The 13,419-nt window shown below is 45.0% G+C and overlaps 1 protein-coding gene across 5 annotated transcripts in view; it reads left to right on the forward strand.

Moving 5' to 3' along the window:
• Positions 1–13,419, forward strand: part of ABCG4 (ATP binding cassette subfamily G member 4) — a 112,145-nt gene that overhangs the window by 13,732 nt on the left and 84,994 nt on the right. The window lies entirely within an intron of this gene.

Genomic DNA, 13,419 nt, shown 5'->3' on the forward strand with positions numbered 1-13,419 from the left:
TTAGATAGATAGAAACATGTCAGTCACATATATATGAAGTACAGTGACAGTGTTGCTTAATGTACTTGTCATTTAGTGCAAAGGATTTATTAAAAAAAATATTAGTGTTTTCATGCACCGTCTCTTTAAAAAAGCCGGCCGGCAATTCAGCAGCGGTACCCGACAATTTATAACAGACAGAATAGAGCTTCACACATAGATTAGATAGATAGAAACATGTCAGTCACATATATATGAAGTACAGTGACAGTGTTGCTTAATGTACTTGTCATTTAGTGCAAAGGATTTATTAAAAAAAATATTAGTGTTTTCGTGCACTGTCTCTTTAAAAAAGCCGGCCGGCAATTCAGCAGCGGTACCCGACAATTTATAACAGACAGAATAGAGCTTCACACATAGATTAGATAGATAGAAACATGTCAGTCACATATATATGAAGTACAGTGACAGTGTTGCTTACTGTACTTGTCATTTAGTGTTAAAATAAAGGATTTATTTAAAAAAAAATTGGCGTGGGGTTCCCCTTAATTTTAGTCTCTAGCGGAGGTTAAGCAGACAGCTGGGGCAGATGTTTGAAGCCTGGGAAGGGGGTAATACCCACGGAGCTTCCCAGGCTGCTAATATCAGCCCCCAGCGGAATACTTAGCCTTTACTAGCTATTAAAATGGGGGACCCCCCCCAAAAAATGACGTGGGGTTCCCCCTAATTTAATAGCTAGCAAAGGCTAGGCAGACAGCTGGGGGCTGATATTAATAGCCCAGGAAGGGTGCCATGAATATTGGCCCCCTCCCAGGCTAGAAACACCAGCCGTCAGCCGCCCCAGAAATGGCACATCCATAGGATGCGCCAACTCTGGCACTTAGCCTCGCTCTTCCCACTGCCCTGTAGCGGTGGCAGTGGGGTAATAGGACTGGGGTTGATGTCCGCTTATAATGCCAGCTGACATCAAGCCCAGGTTAGTAATGGAGAGGCGTCTATAAGACACCCCCATTACTAACCCCATAGTCAAAGTTAAAAAAAAAAACACAAACACCCAGAATAAAGTCCTTTAATTGAAATAAACACACAATTCTTTATTGTTCTAAATTAAACCATACTTACCGTCACGCCCATTCCAGCTGAAGCCAACGATCTCCTGCAATAAAAGAAAAATAATAAAGCAACCTCATCCTTACCTTTCCATGGTTCCCACGATGGCTCCAGCTCTGCTACATCGAGATGACAGGCTGGACCGCAGGAGAACGCTGCCATCCAGCCTGTCATCCCGCAGACACTGAGAAGCGCAGGCATGCTTGCGCTCCTCAGTGTCTCTCTGTGACGGCATCCAGATGAGCCGACAATGAACTCGGCTCACCTCATGCACGTCACTGACAGCATGGGAGAATTCTCCTGCACTCAGCGCTTCAGCGTGAGAATTTTCCCACGCTGTCAGTGACGTGCATGAGGTGAGGTCATGTCCAATGAACTCAGCTCACCTCATGCACGTCACTGACAGCGTGGGAGAATTCTCACGCTGAAGCGCTGAGTGCAGGAGAATTTTCCCACGCTGTCAGTGACGTGCATGAGGTGAGCTGAGTTCATTGGACATGAACTCGGCTCATCTGGATGCCGTCACAGAGAGACACTGAGGAGCGCAAGCAAGCCTGCGCTTCTCAGTGTCTGCGGGATGACAGGCTGGATGGCAGCGTTCTGCTGCGGTCCAGCCTGTCATCTCGATGTAGCAGAGCTGAAGCTGTCGTGGGATCCATGGGAAGGTAAGGATGAGGTTGGTTTATTATTTTTCTTTTATTGCAGGAGATCGTTGGCTTCAGCTGGAATGGGCGTGATGGTAGGTATGGTTTAATTTAGAACAATAAAGAATTGTGTGTTTATTTCAATTAAAGGACTTTATTCTGGGTGTTGTGTTTTTTTTAAATACTTTACTAGAAATTCATGGTGGTCATGTCTAATATTGGCGTGACCCCATGAATTTCGGGCTTAGGGCCAGCTGATAATGCCAAGCTGGCCTTAACCCCTTTATTACCCAGTGAGCCACCGCACCAGGGCCCTGGATGAGTTGGGTACAGCGCCAGAAGATGGCACTTCTATGAACACGCCATTTTCCGGGGCGGCTGCGGACTGCAATTTGCAGCGGGTGGGGCCCAGAAAGCTTGGGCCTCCCTGCGCTGCGGATTCCAGCCCCCATCTGCCTAGTTGTACCTGGCTGGACACAAAAATAGGGCGAAGCTCCACGTATTTTTTTTTTTAATTATTTCATGAAATTCATGAAATAATTAAGAAAAAAAGGGCTTCCCTATATTGTTGTGTCCGGCCAGGTACAAATAGGCAGCTGGTGGTTGGGGGCAGTCCGTTCCTGCCTGCTGTACCTGGCTGGACACAAATATAGTGCGAAGCCCCACGTCAATTTTTTTTAAATTATTTCCTGAAATAATTTAAAAAAAATTGACGTGGGGCTTCGCACTATATTTGTGTCCAGCCAGGTACAGCAGGCAGGAACGGGCTGCGCCCAACCACCAGCTGCCTATTTGTACCTGGCCGGACACAACAATATCGGGAAGCCCTTTTTTAAAAAAAATATTTCATGAAATAATTAAAAAAAAAAATAAGTGGGGCTTCTCCCTATTTTTGTGTCCAGCCAGGTACAACTAGGCAGCTGGGGGATGGAATCTGCAGCGCAGGGAGACCCAAGCTTTGTGGGCCTCCCCCCCACTGCAAATTGCAGTCCGCAGCCACCCCAGAAAATGGCGCGTTCATAGAAGCTGGATGCTGTACCTGGCTGGCATACAAAAATATGGCAAAGCCCACGTCAAAATTTTTGGGAAAAATTAATTAAAAAATAAATAATAATTTAGGTACTGCATCTTTATTAACTCCTCAAATGTCATTTAGTGTTAAAATAAAGGATTTATTTAAAAAAAAAATTGGCGTGGGATGCCCCATAATTTTAGTCTCTAGCGGAGGTTAAGCAGACGGCTGGGGCAGATGTTTGAAGCCTGGGAAGGGGGTAATACCCACGGAGCTTCCCAGACTACTAATATCAGCCCCCAGCTGAATACCTAGCCTTTACTAGCTATTAAAATGGGGGACCCCCCCAAAAAAATGACGTGGGGTCCCCCCTATTTTAATAGCTAGCAAAGGCTAGGCAGACAGCTGGGGGCTGATATTAATAGCCCAGGAAGGGTGCCATTAATATTGGCCCCCACCCAGGCTAGAAACACCAGCCGTCAGCCGCCCCAGAAATGGCGCATCCATAGGATGCGCCAACTCTGGCACTTAGCCTCGCTCTTCCATGCTGCCCTGGTGCGGTGGCAGGGGGTAATGGGGCTGGGGTTCATGTCAGGGCCAGCTGCCATGAAGCCCAGGTTAGTAATGATGGGCGTCTATAAGACACCCCCATTACTAACCTACAAAGTGTTAAAAAGAAAACACACACTACACCCAGAAAAAAATAATTTATTTGAAATAAAACACACCATTTTATTTAATTCTTAGTTTACTAAAAAAAAATAGTTACCTGTCCACGTTCCTGCGCTGATCTCCCATGCACAGCTGTCACATCTGGAGATGGTGACAGCTGTGCATGGCTGCTGTAAGCTCACACTGCCGGGAACACGTCCGCTCCCGGCAGCGGGAGCCACTGACTGAGGTCACCGGAGTGCATTCAGGCAGCGCAGCTCCGGAGACCTCCTTTACGGCACTGCTGTACCGTGGGAATTTCTCACGATACAGCAGGGCCGTAAAGGAGCTAACCGGAGCAGCGCTGCCTGAACTCCGGCGAACCCGCTTATGCAATGACGGGGCTGCTTTACGGCCCCGTCATTCTAGCGGCGGCAGCGGTTCAGAGCGGTCACATTCTATGTGGCTGCTCTGAACTGGAGATCATCGTGGGACACTTATGGACTACTACGGAGGGGTAAGGATAAGGTTGTGGTTTATTATTTTATATTTTATTACAGGAGATCGATGGCTTCGGGGAATTAGGTGTCTAGGTGAGTATAGGTGTAGTTTTTTATTTTTTACTTTATTTTAGGTGGCGATCGGCGGGGACAGGTAATGTATGAAGTAATTTATTGTAGGCAACCACTGGCCACCAATGACATGTATTTAACATTTATTGGGGACACAGTAGGGCAATTTAAATAGCAGGATCAGGCTGATGGGAACTACTGCTCCCATCGAGCTGATCCTGCTGGCACGAGTGGACGGGGGACAGACATAGGCCGATGGGAGTAGTAGTGTCACATCGGCCTATGTCTGCCTGCACGCACAGACACCGCACAGACACCGCACAGACACCGCACAGACACCCCACACACCGCGCACACCCGCACAGACACCCACACACACCAATCATGACCGGTCTGGGAGGTGAGGCTGACCTGTGCGGCCGTGGGAAAGTTCATGTGAGTTCATGCAATGCAGTCAAGCATGAACTCACATGAACCCTCTGAGGGCACTGCGGCGACTTCAAATGAACAGCTGATCAGCATCACCTGATACCTCAGCTGTTCATTTGAAATAACCGGCAGGAAAGCGCAGCACAGAACGGGAAAGCCGGCGGTGAAGTCTTTTCACTGCTGGCTTCCCCGCCCGGGTTCTTCGCTCCCCGCTCCTTGGTGCTGCGCTCCCCGCCCGGTCCTAACTTACGATCGGGATGGGAGGTGGCGAGGGGAGCGGAGGATCGGGGTGGGAGGCTGCGGGGAAGCAGTATGGGGCTGTGTGATTGTTTAAAAGCCGGCGGCTTTTTACCGCCCGCCGGCTTTTAAACGATCAGGAGAATTCTCCCACGCTGGGATGGCATTCTGATGACAGGCTGGATCTCAGCTGAGCGCTGCCATCCAGCTTGTCATCCTTCAGAGACACTGCAGAGCGCAGGCATTATGGGAACTTCCGATTCCGGTATTCGATATTGTAAAAGTATCGGAATTAAGTATCGGAATTCCGATACCGCGAATATCGGCCGATACCCGATATTTCAGTATCGGAATGCTCAACACTAATCCAACCTTTTTGTTGTTCAGGAGATCAGCCTCTACCAGAGCTGTTTGGCTGCAGCTTTCTTCTTTCACCTTTGAAAAAGCCAAATGTTCACGTGTATGGGGCAGTTCGGAGAGAAAGCTGACCACTTCATCACCAGCTGTCATATGTCTATCCAATATACAGTACTACAAAAATCCTCCAGCACTTGAAATGTATTAAAAATCTTATTGTTCTTTATTATTTGGAATGCACTTCAAAGACAAACAAGTTAAAATCTACACGTTTTCTCTGATCTTTCAATCTTAAAGGAGTTGTCTCAAGTTCTTAAATTGTTAAAATTGCAAAGCGCTTGTAAAAATAAGGAACTTTGCAATTTATCTCTTATTAAAAATCCACTCCGTTCTCAAGAACTGTGGGAATTTTCATTTTATAGTTTACTGCTCCTTGGTTATGTTACCAGCCACCCTGCGAACTCAGAGGGGAGAGTTAACTAACAAGGAGAGTGTGCCACTTATTAACTCTTTGATTTGGAGCTTGCAAATGCTGCTCTGAAGCTGTCTGTATTCTTGGATCTGGCAGCGACAATACCTCTGCACTTCTCCTATGCTGCCAGAGGAAAAGCTCCCTCTGTTAGTAACGGCGATGATTATTCAGTTTAGATGATACTGAACTGTCAATATTCAGAAGCGCTCTGTCTCTGGCAACCGTGAAGCCAGGAGGCAGAGGAGTGGTGTGCTTCTGAAGATAGAAAGTTAGAACACTTCTTTAATCATGGCATGGTCTAATTTACAACTTCCATCACTTTTGTTTCAACTGATCACTCAAGATAGGGCAGGAGGCAAAGTCAGGGCATTCTGGGGAATGTACAGTACAGACCAAAAGTTTGGACACACCTTCTCATGTAAAGATTTTTCTGTATTTTCATGACTATGAAAATTGTACATTCACACCGAAGGCATCAAAACTATGAATTAACACATGTGGAATTATATACTTAACAAAAAAGGGTGAAACAACTTAAAATATGTCTTATATTCTAGGTTCTTCAAAGTAGCCATCTTTTGCATTGATGACTGCTTTGCACACTCTTGGCATTCTCTTGATGAGCTTCAAGAGGTAGTCACCGGAAATGGTCTTCCAACAATCTTGAAGGAGTTCCCAGAGATGCTTAGCGCTTGTTGGCCCTTTTGCCTTCACTCTGCGGTCCAGCTCACCCCAAAACATCTCGATTGGGTTCAGGTCTGGTGACTGTGGAGGCCAGGTCATCTGGCGTAGCACCCCATCACTCTCTGTCTTGGTCAAATAGCCCTTACACAGCCTGGAGGTGTGTTTGGGATCATTGTCCTGTTGAAAACTAAATGATGGTCCAACTAAACGCAAACCGGATGGAATAGCATGCCACTGCAAGATGCTGTGGTAGCCATGCTGGTTCAGTATGCCTTCAATTTTGAATAAATCCCCAACAGTGTCACCAGCAAAGCACCCCCACACCATCACACCTCCTCCTCCATGCTTCACTGTGGGAACCAGGCATGTAGAGTCCATCCGTTCACCTTTTCTGCGTTGCACAAAGACACGGTAGTTGGCACCAAAGATCTCAAATGTGGACTCATCAGACCAAAGCACAGATTTCCACTGGTCTAATGTCCATTGCTTGTGTTCTTTAGCCCAAACAAGTCTCTTCTGCTTGTTGCTGTCCTTAGCAGTGGTTTTCTAGCAGCTATTTTACCATGAAGGCCTGCTTCACAAAGTCTCCTCTTAACAGTTGTTGAAGAGATGTGTCTGCTGCTATAACTCTGTGTGGCATTGACCTGGTTTCTAATCTGAGCTGCTGTTAACCTGTGATTTCTGAGGCTGGTGACTCGGATAAACTTATCCTCAGAACCAGAGGTGACTCTTGGTCTTCCTTTCCTGGGGCGGTCCTCATGTGAGCCAGTTTCTTTGTAGCGCTTGATGGTTTTTGCAACTGCACTTGGGGACACTTTCAAAGTTTTCCCAATTTTTCGGACTGACTAACCTTCATTTCTTAAAATAATGATGACCACTCGTTTTTCTTTACTTAGCTGCCTTTTTCTTGCCATAATACAAATTCTAACAGTCTATTCAGTAGGACTATCAGCTGTGTATCCACCAGACTTCTGCACAACACAACTGATGGTCCCAACCCCATTTATAAGGCAAGAAATCCCACTTATTAAACCTGACAGGGCACACCTGTGAAGTCAAAACCATTTCTGGTGACTACCTCTTGAAGCTCATCAAGAGAATGCCAAGAGTGTGCAAAGCAGTCATCAAAGCAAAAGGTGGCTACTTTGAAGAACCTAGAATATAAGACATATTTTCAGTTGTTTCACACTTTTTTGTTAAGTATATAATTCCACATGTGCTAATTCATAGTTTTGATGCCTTCAGTGTGAATGTACAGTTTTCATAGTCATGAAAATACAGAAAAATCTTTAAATGAGAAGGTGTGTCCAAACTTTTGGTCTGTACTGTACATAATGAGACTTTATTTATTCTACTCTCACTTATATCAGCATCACTAATTCCACAGCACTTTAGAGACATCAAAATTGCTGTCTCCATATTATTTTCAGTATATAATATATAAATTTTATTTACATGTATATAGAATTCCCTATCAGTATGTTTTTGGACTTCTACTGTCTGCTGTATTACATAAGTATCAAAGTGCAGCCTTAACTATAGACTGAAATAGACACAAAGTGCAGGGCCAGCATTAGGGGGACAGACTGGGCACATGCCCAGGGCCCCCTGCTCTGAGCTAACTTATTTCTTGCTTTCTGGGGTAGAGATGTGATTATTTCTCTACCTCTTGTCCTACTTAGTGCTGCCCTGTCCAGTGTTATCTGTAGCTCTATTGCAGCAGCAGAAGTTCGGAGTGAACTGTTCAGCTCACCAGATCCAGAGACTGAGCTGAAGGGAGCAATGCGCTTATGATATCTGCATGCGATGGAGCTACAGAAAACACTGGACAACGCTGCACTCAGCAGGACAAGAGGCAGCGTGTTGTTTGTACTGTAGCTCCATTGATTGTGGCAGCAGAGGTCAGGGGAGCAGCCTGCTTACCTCTCCTCTGCTGTCTGGTAGCCAGCGACACATAGTGACTTATACTAAGTTATCGCATATCCAAGGCATAGGCGATAAATTACTGATCAGTGGGTGTCCAACTTCTGGAACCCGCACCAATCGTCAGAACACCTGACTGCTGATCCATTCATCCTTTCTTAGGCTGCTAGAAAAAGCTGATCACAGAGGTCGGCAGCCCCATAGAGAATAAATGGACGTAAGTTGCATATGGTCTCCGCCGCTTCATTCTAATGGGGATAAAAGTTCTCTGTTCTGCCGATCATTGTGGGTCCCAGTGGTCAGACCCCCACTGATCAATAACTTATCACCTATCCGGTGAACAGATGATAATTTGTTTTGTCAGGGAATGCAACACCGCTGCCTTCAATCGTGAGGACAATTATGCAATTGATTGACGAGTGATGAACGAGGCTGCGGCTGTTCTCCCGTATGGTATATACATCTCCGATTCCAACACATGGACTATATATACATATATACCCTTGTACGGTCACTGCCAACTCCACAATAACAAAAGTAACTACTAGCTACCATCACCAATCATTTATACAGGCCAGTTGTACAACCATTACAGGTAGTGTATGGCTTCAGGGGTGCTTTTTGCACAGCAAGAGAAACCGAGCTATTCAATTTTATATATTGAATTCGGAAAGGTAGGCAGTGTTTATAAAAAAATATATGAAGATATTAAATGGAAACAAAACAGTACGGTATATACAATCACATAGCATAAAAGGGATAACAAAAGCTAAAGTACTAAACCTGTGTCACAGAAATGGCTCAGAGCTTAGTGGCGGGAGGTGCTCCTTTTAGGAAATGGAGTACCTTCCAGGATTGACAAATGACAGAAACTCAAACTATGCTTTTTATTAGATCAAGGTTACACCCAATAAAATAAAAAAGCCTATAGTCACCTCCCGTGTTGGCTCCATTCCAGTGGTGTTGGCACTCGCGGTCCCGGGGTTGTGATGGAATGACATGTGATGCCTGGCACCTAATCAGCACTGGCGTCACTGTCCCCACCTTTGTATAAACTGAACATGAAGAGGAAGCCAGGGCTGCAGCTGATCTGACTTCTACTTCTTGTTCAGTTTGTCTGAAGGCGGGGACAGTGGCACCAGCACTGATTGGGGGTCGGGTATCACGTGTCATTCCACTGTATCACAGACCCGGGACCACAAGTGCCAACACCGCTGTTACAGAGCCGGCATGGAAGGTGAGTATAGGCTTTATTGTTTTATCGGGGCCAAACATTTAGTTTAAGAAGGGGTTGTCCAATAGTGGACAACCCCTTTAATACAGCAATAACAAGAGAGAGTCAACTGAGCAGTTCAGCTATTCTACCACAGCATATAATATAGAAAATTTTCTGCTGACCTGTTGGCTGGTGCAGGAAAACTATATCCATTAAAAAAGTAGCTGCATACTCAGCGGAAATATTTCTTCACTTTTATATAAAGATCCATTAAAATGAACAGCATGGCAGGGCAGCAAAGTATTATACGCATTTTGACCATTCGGGTTTAGTCATACCAAGTTATACTTTGCTTCTCTACCTGCTTTTAGCTTTAATTAATTGCTAAATAAATGTGAAAACATATTAAGTAAAGTATCCAGCTACTTTTTTTTTCTTACGGATAAGACTTGTAATATGATGGGCATGAATTTGCTGCAGCTAGTACTCTCTTTTCAGGTTGTATAAATGTGCATATTTTATACTAAATGTGACTGCATTTGTATGTCATGACTGTTATGATCTGCTACAAGCACTAATGAAAGACAGGAGATCTGTCCCTACAATAGAACTAAGCTAGATCCCTACGATGTAACGGGGAACCTGATTCTGCGATCAGACCCGCTAAAGTCCTCAGCTAGTCTGAACGAAGACCTATAGATGTGAGGGAGGGATCCCTACAAGAACTAGGGACTGGGAGAAAGATGGACACCTCCTAGCAGAAATTGTAGCAGTAAAAGACAAACAAACAACATAGAACATAGAGGTAAAGAGACCTAGCTAAACTGACTGAGAAAGGTAACAAAGCACCTGGCTAGCTTAAGAGTAGAAATTACAATGAAGTCCAGCAAGGCCAGAAAGGCGGAGCAGGATTAAATAGGCAAAAACGGTCATGTGACCAGCATAATAGAAAAAAACTAACAGGAGAGTTCTAACAGTACCCCCTCTTCTATGAAGATCCTCCGGATCCCCTAGGCCCAGGCTTATCAGGAAACCTCTTGTGAAACGCTCTGACAAGTCTGGAAGCAGAAACATCATCTGCCCTCACCCATGAGTTATCCTCGGGACCGAAACCCTTCCAAGCGACGAGATACTGCAAACTCCCTCTATACCGTCTAGAATTAAGGATGCGGGAAATTTCATATTCCCCGTCCTCCACCACCGGAGGAACAGTGGCAGTGGCGTCTCTATCTGATACATAAGCTTTTTTCAATAGAGAAACATGAAACACCGGATTAATCTTCCAGGAGGTAGGAACCTCCAACCTAACAGCAGTTTGACTACCTGAAGCACCTTAAAGGGCCCTACAAACTTGGGACCCAATTTTTTAGAAGGAATCCTCAACCGCAGATTCTTAGAGGACAAGCAAACCATGTCACCAACCATAAACAAAACCTCTTGACGTTTCCTGTCAAAGTACCTCTTAGATTTTTTGTTAGCCTCCTGAAGATTACCACGCGCATCCGTCCAAACTCTTTCCAAATCACAGGAAAAACTCTCCTCCTCAGGCACAGCCGATACCAATTTGGAGAATGACCCACAAGACGGATGTCTCCCAGAACAACAACAAAAAAGGCGAACACCCAGCTGAAGAGGATGTATGGTTGTTAAGAGCAAATTCAGCAAGCGGCAGAAACTCAGACCACCAATCTTGATTGTCTGCCACAAAACAACGCAAGAACTGCTCAACATCCTGGTTCTTCCTTTCTGTCTGGCCATTAGACTCAGGATGATATCCAGATGAAAATGACAAATGAACTCCCAACCTGTCACAAAAGGCACGCCAAAAACGAGCCACGAACTGAGGTCCCCTATCAGAAACAATGTCAGCACAAACACCATGGAGTCTGACAATCTCCTTGACAAAGGCCTTAGCGAGTGCGCAGGGCAGTTTGATGAAGGGAACCAAGTGACACATCTTGCTAAAACGGTCCACGACCACCCAGATGACCGTGAAACCCTCAGAGGGGGGAAGGTCAGTAATAAAGTCCATAGCCAGATGTGTCCAAGGTGCACTAGGAACCTCCAGAGGGCAAAGCAACCCCACAGCAGGAGTATGTGAAGACTTAGATCTAGCACACACAGTACATTGACGCACCCACTTAATGACCTCCTTCTGCCATCCAGGCCACCAAAAACTGCGACCCAGGATGACCTGCCAACCGAGACTCATGACACTCAACAAACAAATCTCTCCTAAAGGTCCTAGGCACAAACAACCTCCCATGGGGAGTGTTAGATGGGGCATTCTCCTGGGCTTTCAGAATCCCATCTTCCAAAACGGAGTCCAATGCTGCTATCACAACACCTTCCTGTAAAATGCTCTCCTCCTCCTCAGTACCAACCATGGGAGAAAAACTGCGAGATAAAGCATCAGCTTTTACATTCTTGGTACCCGGAATGTAAGTAACAGAAAAATTAAACCGCGAAAAAAAAAGTGCCCACCTAGCTTGACGGGCATTCAAGCGCTTGGCAGCATCAAGGTAGATCAGATTTTAATGATCAGTGAAAACCTGAATGGGAAAATAAGCACCTTCCAGAAGATGACGCCAGTGTTCAAATGCGAGTTTAATAGCCAGCAATTCCTGATTACCAATATCGTAATTAAGTTCAGTCTCAGAAATTTTTTTTTGAAAAAAAAGGCACAGGGATCTACTCCATCCTTGTTTTCCTGAGACAACACCGCACCGACCCCCACAGAAGAAGCATCAACCTCAACCAAAAACGGCTTAGTCACATCAGGCAGCATAAGGATGGGGGCAGAGCTGAACCTCTCCTTTAGAAACACAAAAGCTTCAATGGCCTCAGTAGTCCACTGAACCGTATTAGAACCTTTCCTGGTGAGATCGGTCAGTGGTTTAACAATAATAGAAAAAATTTTAATGAATTTTCTGTAATAATTGGCGAAACCCAAAAACCTCTGTATCGATTTCAAACCAATAGGCCTAGGCCATTCCTGCACAGCTTGAACTTTCACCGGGTCCTTCTCAAAGCCCTCGCTGGAGATAATGTAGCCCAAAAAACGAATTCTCTGTACAGTGAACTCACATTTCTCCAGCTTAGCAAAAAGCGAATTGTCAATCAATAACTGCAATACCTCACGTACGCTCCGCCAATGAGACTCCAGGTCAGGCGAATAAATCAAAATGTCATCCAAATACACAACCACATTTTTGCCGATCAAAGGTCTAAGGATGTCATTAATAAGATTTTGAAAAAATGCTGGTGCATTGGTAAGACCAAAAGGTATAACCAAATTCTCAAAATGACCCACAGGAGTGTTAAAAGCAGTCTTCCATTCATCACCCTCCTTCATGCGCAACAAATTGTATGCCCCCCGGAGATCAATTTTAGAGAACCACTTGGCCCCCACTAACTGGTTAAACAAATCAGGAATCAATGGCAGTGGGTAGGGATTGCGTACAGTAATTTTATTAATCTCGCGAAAGTCCAAACAAGGACGTAAACCGCCGTCCTTTTTTTTAACAAAAAAAAATCCAACAGCCACAGGTGACTTAGAGGGTCTGATATGACCGGCGGCCAAGCTCGTCTATATGTATTCCTCCAAAGCCTTTCTCTCAGGAATAGTCAGATTAAATAAACAACTTTTAGGAAGAGTCGCTCCAGGGACAAATTCAATGGTACAATCGTAGTCTCTATGGGGAGGCAAAATTTGCGACTCCTCCTCAGAAAAACCTTTCCAAAAATCCTGAATAGGTACAGGTAACTCCCCTTTATCCACAGCAGCAATGCGCCCGTTACAATACTTGTCATAACACTTAGGGCTCCAGGACTTAATTTCATTAGTAGACCAATCCAGTACAGGATTGTGCAATTTTAACCAGGGCAACCCCAAAACTACTGGAGAAGGCAAATTATTTAATACCACCAAATCCAAATTTTCTTGGTGAATACCATTAATAGTGAGGGGAAATTCATAAACCTTGTAAGTAACACATTTCAACGGAGTGCCATCGACAGAAACCACGGCAATAGGGGATGACAAAGGTTTGGGTTTTAAATTAAGTTTTTCCAAGAATCCCCCATCAATCACATTCAGAGTTGAACCACAATCCACAAATACCCGAAATTCA

The sequence above is a fragment of the Phyllobates terribilis genome, unplaced genomic scaffold (assembly GCF_046119375.1).
Source record: "Phyllobates terribilis strain yellow unplaced genomic scaffold, ASM4611937v1 Scaffold_12__6_contigs__length_324123572, whole genome shotgun sequence".
Classification (NCBI taxonomy): Eukaryota; Metazoa; Chordata; class Amphibia; order Anura; family Dendrobatidae; genus Phyllobates; species Phyllobates terribilis.